Raw genomic sequence first — 9,067 nt, forward strand, 5'->3', positions numbered from 1 at the left:
TTATTTTTTGCTGTTGTTGTTTTTTTTTTTTTAAGAGAGCAAAAACTTGGACGCGGCGGAGACGAAGCGAGGTCAAGTTTTGGATTTCGCGCCCATAAATGAGTTCAAAACAACCGTCGGACATAAATCGACACAAATTGCGTTCCCTGTCAAATACTAATTTGAATACATTTCAAGATTTGAAAACAAAATCACAGGATCTTCAAAAGAACTCGAAAGAGTTTCCAGAATTCGACGAGTGTACCTGTCAAGAGGCGAGCAGCAGCAGCATTCTGGAGCAACTGGAGACGCTTCATGGAGGTTTGGCTGACTCCAAAGTCAAGTGCATGACAGCGATCCAGACGGGATGTGACGAAGGCGTGAAGAACTGTATCGCCGGGGGAGGCCTGACTTTCGCCAGCTGCCTAAGATGAAAGAAACCCGATTGAACAATGGCACCGATTTGCCGGTCCAGTTTAAAATCACCGTCCACTTTAAGACCCAAGTTCGACACTGTTGACTTAAGATAAGGAGCCAGGGGGCCCTAAGTCTACAGGATGGAGCCAGGGGGCCCCAAGTCTACAGGATGGAGCCAGGGGGCCCCAAGTCTACAGGATGGAGCCAGGGGGCCCCAAGTCTACAGGATGGGACAAGGGCCACTGGCACCAAACGCTGTCACTTCTGTACGGCGAAATCGAACAGAGTTGGATCTTTCTGTGCGTCACTTTAGAAAGAGTTGCGCCACTTCTGTGCCTGATCCGAGTTGCCCATTCTTGAAAAAAAAGCCAATTTCTCTCTCTGCCCGGTGCATGAAACACATTACGCAAATGTTATGTACAGCTGGCAGGACTCCAGGGCGTTTGGCTTCAGCCGGAGCGCCACACGCTCCGCACCGAGCACAAATGAGGCAGGCAAACCGAGAGGACGGATTACCCGCATGCGCCGGATCACGGTCCGCCAACAACCCGCATCGATTATAGTCGCAACATCTGTTTGATATCCCGGCGCAGTTTGCCGATCGAAGGCGGACTGCGAGAAAGAAGACGGACTGTTGTCAAGACTCCCGACCTTCTTCCAAGATGGCTCGGTCTAGAAAATCACGTCACCGAATCCAAATTCGATGACGAGGGAATCCAATTGCGGGGAGGATACGAAAGAGCACGATGAGCCAAGTCATAAAAAAACACAACTTACACACCGAGGCAAACAACGGCAAGAAATCGAATGGAGAAAGTGTGAGCGTCTCAAGAATTGGCACTTGAGACGAGAGTCGTGTCAGCGCGGCTGGACGACGAGGCCGATTAGCGACAGGTGCGGCTCGGGAGGGAACGCCCTCCACTCCCATAACGATGTATGGACACCGATGATACATCCGGGCTCTCGCAAGGTGGAGCGTATTCGTCTGTTTGAGCTGACCCAGGAGCATGCGCTACTTGCGCTTAAGTGTCAGCGGCGGCCCCTCAAATTGTCAAGTATCATCTCGAAATGTGCAAATTCACTCTTCTCATGTCCGCTTTCAAAGGTTTCAAGGAGGAAAGGCAGAACGCTATTAGCATCCCCGTCTCGGGAAAAGTGCCAACGGTTGACCCCGCCGTTTGGTGCAGTTCATGAATAATGATGTCATTGCGGATCTCAACGCAATCTGATGCAGGAAAAGGGTCGAGGATGCTCACCGGGAGACGACCTTGCTCCAGTTGCGGACACAATCGGGGGCTACGTACGGCAAGAGACTTTGAATCTGTGGGTGTGGACTTTGGCCGATGTCCATTTCTGCGGCCGGTTGGGATTGTCCGGGCGAGGTCAAAACTGAGCGGTGCCCACATTCCTACTGTCCGGAGGGGGGGGTCTTCTCCGCCGCAGCTCTGTGAATGTACAAGTAGAGGCGAAATGTTACATAAAGCAAAAATGTGAACATGAAGCGCTGGCCGGGGTCGGGACTGCAAGTGGTCGTTCATGAATAATTCCATCCAGATCTTGGCCTCGGAACTGGAACACACACTTGCTCACTGTCATCGACATATGAAAGCAAGCGGACCAAAGATTACGCTCTCCTCTTAGTTCTTCCTTATTTCTGTCTTTTCAATTCTCAACGCCATGTTGGAAACCGTACGGGACGTCAGGTTGTTGACTGATTTTTATAGCAACACTGCCACCTCACTCAAGTGCCCGTGAACACAAAATATTTGAACAACGCCGTTGGGCGAAGGAAATTTGAATTTGGATTCTTAGAAAGTGCAGTAAATATGATGTTGAGCAACCAACACGTTCGGCTCCTGTTTTCTTTCCACAAAAACATGACCTCCGCGCTTTCACTATAATGAAACGCAAAATGTTCTTTTGTACTTCCACGACGGTCACATTTATTTATAACTTTTTTCCGGAGTTCCTTTTTATGACATTCATCGCGGGAGCCCCGAATTCATTACAGCTCCATTTTGCATAACTGCCACAGCCTCCAGTCACTCCATCTGTGAAACTTGCGAAGAACAAAAGAAGCAAAAGGGCGTCGGGTGGGGAGAAGACAAAGCGATTTGAAATCAACTGGGAGAGAGGACGGCGGGCGACAAAAAAGAGGAGAGCGATGGAGGGGGGGGGGGGGGGGAGAATGAAGGCAAAGGGCGCATTTCAGCACGATAACCTTGGACTCAAACGCAATCATTTAGCGGCGCTATTTGTTTACAAAAGAGCAGCGGAGCGAAAGTGCGTTTTGGCCCGCCGCGTTAACCGGGCTGGCTGTTGTATGTAAGCGGGAGTGCGTCGCGGCGCGCGCACGCCTGGCTGCTCACATGTAATTGAATTCGCCTTGAAATCTCTGCCCACAAATCGTCACTGACAGTGCACTGCTGAAAGTTGAGAGTGACCTCGTTCCATTCCTGTGATGCCTCACCACCGTCAATGCTCCGGCGGCGGCGGCGGGGCAGCACCGCTGATGGCGGTTGCCGCCTTTAATCATCTTTTAATGAGAGTGTGGACGATGTGCGGCGGGGATCGTTGCCTGGCATCGCACGGGAAAAAAAAAAGGCCGCTATAGCAGACCGGAGGGGGAACGTACCAGACAAGCGCAACGGCACCTCGACCAAATAAAGCGGGTTTGAATAATTAAGCTAGCCTGTATTATTTACTTGAAATATCTGTCCTAATTACGCCCCCTACGGGCGATCTATAACTTGCTTGATTGTACCTTTGGGCTACACGCCTCTGGGCCAAGTCTAATATAAAGAGAGCTTTGTGAGAGTTATTTTCCAACATCATTATACGATGAAAACACACAATTCAGGTCACGGGAAGAAGTGTCTCCTGTCTGCATTGGTTGAACGAAATTTCGATTTGAACTCATTATTGACAAGTACCATTTGAGTGAGAAGACGAAGCTGATTAGTTCAAGAAATGATTTGGCGGAGCCTATTTTTAGGAGTGGGGTGTCTAGACTGGCAGTGTAAACTGACTGATGATGTGCTCCGTTTCCATGTAAAATGTCACATTTTCTATCGAGCTATCCACATAGACAATTGGATACACACACACAATCTATCGATGTGTCATGGAACTAACTCGACACAGAGATAGTTACACAATCGATAGCTATCGATCTTGTTAGCGAGCTAAATACAACACCATATGGCGCTAGCTAGCAGCTAGATAGCTAGCTAGCTCCATATGGTGTGCATATGGAGCTAGCTAGCAGCTAGCTAGCTAGCTCCATATGGTGTGTATATGGAGCTAGCAGCTAGCTAGCTAGCTAGCTCCATATAGTGTGTATTGAGCTTCCGTTTGATGATGAAAAAACAATTTTCCTCGTTCACTCGAGCGAGCAAGATCAATCGGAATATGTTCTGAAGAGAAACATTGATTTCAAAGATGCACCGGCATGAAACTGAACCGGACAACTTTGAAATATATCGAGATACGCATCAAATCGTCTTTTATTATGCTAGAAGGAAACGGGCAGCTATGGTACATAGTTACTTAGTTGTGATTAGTTTAAAATGACAAAAAAACAAAACCAAACGCATTTGTATACTCTGTCGAATCGAGTCGTGCAGCATCGAAACGAATCGTAATCCTTCCTAGTCGAACCGAATCATTTTCCAATCCTTTGAATCAAACAGATCATCCTTGAATCGTTTCGCATCATAACGTCTGAAAAAAAAAACGTATGGAACCTTCTTGTGTCGAGAGATGCGCACCCCCAATATAAACATACACAGCGACTCGATTCCAGCTGACGATTCTTCTATTGAGGAGCATCAATCAGGTGGAACAGATGCGAAATTCCCTTTGGGTTTGGCATTGAATGCAGCGGCGGTCGCCGCACGATCTGCAAGTCAGAATGGGAACGACGATGCCCAGCAAGCGCATCGGCGGCCGCATCCATCACCCGCCACGCAAGTCTTGGAAGCCAAAGCCGAGGCCGGTGCAGTACGGTCCCTTTGAATTTGGCTCATAAATCATGCTACGGCCACTAATCGCGTGGCTCTCCGTGAGAAGGAGTCCCCCTTTGCCTCTTTCAAGTCAATCGGTGTGTTTTCGCTGTGCTTATCGCTGATGAAGGAGGACCCTTATTTAGTAGAGTCTTTTTTTTTTTTTTTGCCGGGAATTGCCAGAAACGCGCTTCCGCCATATTTGGGGGGGATGATCACATTTGCATTTTCTGAACAAGTGCGTCACACTCCGTTCCGATGCAACGTTGTGAAAATTGCTTTTGGGCAATCTGGATCTATTTGCATCGCACCATTCTTTATTTTTATTTTTATTTTTAAAGCCGAGGCGTCTCTCGTTCTTTCCTCAGCGAGATCACCTTTGCTTTGTCTCGACTTTCTTGAGACTAGGCCTCAATTTATCAGACGGACACGTGAAATCTTTCTCCATTGCCGGAGACCACCTGCTATTGTGGGAATCATTTCAAGGTTGTGTGCCTCATTTCACAGCACAGCGAACTCGAGTCGGAGCCAAGTGGACCCGTAGGTCTCGTTAGATGCAACCAAATGTCACCTGAACTGGCAGGAGGGCGTTCCTTTCATATTTGGGGGGGGAAAGGTGCAGTCTACTCTGGTCAAACATGTTATTTCACCAAAGCTCAATTTTTTTGGTTACTTCACACAAATATCGGTAACATTTGTGAAAGGGAATTTTCAGCGCTCATCTCATTTCGAGTGAATTTATGAGAAAGCGCAATCACCTCATTTAGCTGCGAAGACGTCAGCTCGCAAGATGATGACGACCACAAAGAAACCTTTGAACCTATTTCAACTCGGAAGAAAACAAGGTGAGCGTCACAGCGCTACGCCCGAAGAGTCTTGAGTGAACCGAAAGCCGACGATTCAAGTGAGAGCCGCCTTCCGTGCCGCCCCAACGCCAGCCACTCCTCCTCCAATCTTGAGGAATGTTCAAGATTGAAAGACATGTGCTGTTGTCTCAAATATGTAAGGTAGAAATCCTCTTTGCATATTTTCACCATGCTGGTCCCCACGTACACACACACACACACACACACACAAATTCCTGGGTGCGGGGGGTTTCTGGTCCCCAGTAACTGCAAAAAACAAGGCATGACTGCGCTTCTAAGGACCAAAAGACATATCTGAGTCCACAAAAAAAAAAAAAATAGGAGTTTAACCTTGGCAGCGCTGGAGCAGAGGTGTGCGGATTGTTCTTCGCTTTGACGAATGGAAAAGTCTCAGATGGCGGTCGTTGCACGGCGAGGCGGGGAGTCCATGCGCCCCTTTGTGTTCTTCACTCTTGGAACGGCGGGAAACAGCCGACCAGATGGCGGCGGGCCTCGGGCTTCGACTGGTGATTTATGTCGACAGCGTGGGGGAGGAAGGGGGGGGGGGTGTCGTTAGCCTGGGAATCGCGCTGTTTTCTTTCCGTAGAAAGAACTTTGTCAGTGGTGAGTCCCGTGAGCCAGATGACACAAACACGTTTTGCGCTCACAAGCGCCAGTAACACCCAAAGAGGACCAGGCCGATAAGTCTGCGCCGAGCAGCTTTCGGCTCGGATCGCCGGAAGTATCCCGTTTGTTAAGCGGAACATGTCGCCAAAGGAAAAGGCAAAGATGTGAGCGATTGTCGGCCGACACCAGACGGCAAACGAGGCTTATTGATTGTGACAATAAACTACGTGAGCGTTGCTCCGGAATCCTTCTCCATTTTCTGTCTCTCCGCCGCCGAAGGGTTTTTATGACGGTCGGAGTTTGGGCCTCCAGCTGAATAATTCAAGTGGCATCGTACGTTATTGCAAAATCAATAGCTTCAAAAGTGCCTTTGCACTTTGAGTTGTCATCGCGCCGCACGTCAAACAGGGACGGAGTAAAGCGTGCGGAATAATAAGAACTGTTCTGTCAATCGTGGCATCCGGAGAAGATCTACTTTGGTGGTGTCGGCATAGCTAGCTACCACGTGCAACTAACGACACGCCATCACGGTCGATACGGGCCTGGTCATAATTCTAAGAACTAAAGAACTCACCGGTCTTGCCAGAAAAGGGAATCTAGAATCTCCCCTTTGACGCCAAAGTTCCTGAAGGAGAAGGTCAAATGCTCAACGCGGATTCAAATTGTTGATGTAATGCACTGTGTTCTCATCGCCCAAAGTACAGAAAACGGTGAAGATTATTCACTTATTTGCCCAAAGGTACCGAGAACGGCGGTTGCCGTGACCTCTGCGCAGCCTCTGTGCTTTTTTAGATGAAAATCGGCCGACTTTTGCTGACACTCCAAATTGTCACCCGCTTGGGTCGGCCGTTACCTTCTAGGCGATGATCATAATGTGCTCTCTGAAAGCTACTTTATTGTTGTGCACGGCGAGTCCATAAAAGTGCGCGGCCGTTTCCTGGGCCAAAACAAAAGCGCGTTGTCACGCCAGCCCTAATGTGTACATTATTCAGAGGAACAGCAAAAAAAAAAAAAAAAAAACGCCACTGCGCATAACGTTCTTATCAGACCAGACGAGGTTTGTTGTGTTCTGGATCAGAAAGTACCCACGAGTACAGAATATTTGATCCTCTGCACTTCCGCCCGCACGGATCAAACGAACCGAAAGAAAACAAAAGCGTCTCAGCGCGTTTCACTTACGCCCCGGGCATGAATATGCTCATAAAGCAAACGGCACGACACAATGGCACATGTGTCGCAACGTATCATTTCCAGTACAAAATTGAAGGCGACATCTTGAAGGCAATTCTTCGATCGGACATATTCCTATTTTCTTCTTTCTCAAGAGCACTTTGAACGAGTCCTTCATGCCTTCGTCAAGTCTGGGCTGGATTGCCGTACTTGACTTTGGAGGCGGCCGATCCTCCATCAAGCGTCTCCAGTTGCTCCAGAGTCTTCTTTTGAAGACCCGATTCTTTGTTCTCAAGTCTTGAAATGGCCCGGCCCCACCTTGCATGTTTTTGGAACGTGGGAGGAAAGCAGAGTACCCGGAGAAAAGCCGTGCAGGCACAGGGATGTGGGAGCCAGCAAGAGACTCGAGACTTGAGCTGGACTGTTTTTGGGCTTTCTACCGTCTTTCGTGATCAATTTGTTGCTTGAATTCTTTTTTTTTTGCTCCACGTACAGCACTTTGTATTTGTTTTTACGTGGTGGAGAACTACGCTCGAGTCGAGTTGAAATGTTTTTGGACCAGCTGCAATCGGCCAGGGATTAGCGCCACCCGCAGAAGTTATCGGGTGACTTCCTGGCGAAACGAAGAGGGCCGGGGTATCTCCATTAGTTTCAAGCTGCGGGAGAGAACACAAGCCCGACTTCCGATGCGCTTCACCGCCGTCGAGCGTCACACGGGAAACGTTCGCGAGTCTTTTCTGCTGAAGCGGCGATTGAACGACTCCTTTGAGTCAGGTTATCTCGGCGGCCGTGACACTAGCGTAGCTCGCGTCATTGCCTTTGTGGCTTTTTGTCAACAAGGCGTACCAACGGGATGTTTTTATTTTCCGTTAGGAAACAGCGCATGGAGGACGCCAAGGGAGGCGCAGCCCTCCTACATTGCCGGCAACTATTTTGATTAACCTCAAGAACCCCTCTGCTGATAATATGGCCCTCAGGTGTTTTTATGTTATTTTTTTCCCTCTTCCTTAAACCACGAAATCACGAAGAGAAAAGCCACGGACTCACCGCCTGCCCGGTGATTTGGATGAAGATTCAGAAGAGAATTGCAGTCCCGTGCATCGGCGGGAGGCCTCTGCCGTCATGTCCCGGCACTCTCGCGGCAATTTCAAGCCGACGTTGCCTTTTGACAAAAAAAAAAAAGAATTAATAAAAAATCATGTGGTTGTTTTGTGATCTTAAGACGCTAACGGTCTCAAAGTAGGGTCCCTGTACTGGACACTGATTTGAAATCGGACCGGCAAATCACTGCCATTGTCAAATTCAGCTTCTTTCGTCTTTGGCAACGCCCCCTACTGGGTTACAAAAAAACAACAACAGTTTTTTATAAAAACTGTTGTTTTTTTTTAACCCACCTTGGTGACTTTTTGAAAAAAAAAATATTTGACTGACACATTTGTCAATTAGATCCCTTCATCATCCCGCAGCTGCGTATTATTTCCATATTGCAATCGGCCCGTGCGGTTTGCATTCACCTGTCCGGAAATCTTCCATCAAAGCAATTTTAAAATACGTCAAAGTTATTTGTTTTTCAATTTGCTTTCCATCAGAAAAAGATAGGCGTTCATTAGGACATGACATATGACGGAAATATCAGTCAACGGGAGGAAATGAAATGGCACTTGGACTCCCGTACGATCTGATCTACTGGAAAAAGTCTTTTTGGTTCTAATGAAGCACGAATGGCGGAACTTTTGAGGGCGGCACTTTGCACCATCGCCTTGAACTCTGAGAGCGTGCGATGCCGCTCAACAAAAACGCTTGGCGTTTGTAAACGGATGACCCTGAAAGGGATGCAAGACGGAGGCCAACTGAAAAACTCATTTGGTGGGCGATTAAAAAGGATTGGAGTGAAATATCACCTGTTTGGACTCCTTTTTAAGGAGCAGCGCAGGCACCCGATTCGGGAGGCTTCCTCCGCCCGAATGGCCTCATTAAAGCGGCCGTAAAGCTGTTGGACACTCGCGGGATGCCAATCTATCTCAC

General features: G+C 48.3%; 1 long non-coding RNA gene across 1 annotated transcript; it reads right to left on the reverse strand.

Moving 5' to 3' along the window:
- Nucleotides 1–260: 260 nt before the first annotated feature.
- LOC127605354 (uncharacterized) lies at nt 261–8,202 on the reverse strand. Its single transcript, XR_007963572.1, has 3 exons — nt 8,090–8,202; nt 1,653–1,841; nt 261–404 (listed from the first exon to the last, which is right to left on the reverse strand). It is a non-coding gene; the product is annotated as an uncharacterized LOC127605354 (long non-coding RNA).
- Between the last annotated feature and the right edge of the window lie 865 nt (nt 8,203–9,067).

This window comes from Hippocampus zosterae, chromosome 8, assembly GCF_025434085.1.
Source record: "Hippocampus zosterae strain Florida chromosome 8, ASM2543408v3, whole genome shotgun sequence".
Taxonomy (NCBI): Eukaryota; Metazoa; Chordata; class Actinopteri; order Syngnathiformes; family Syngnathidae; genus Hippocampus; species Hippocampus zosterae.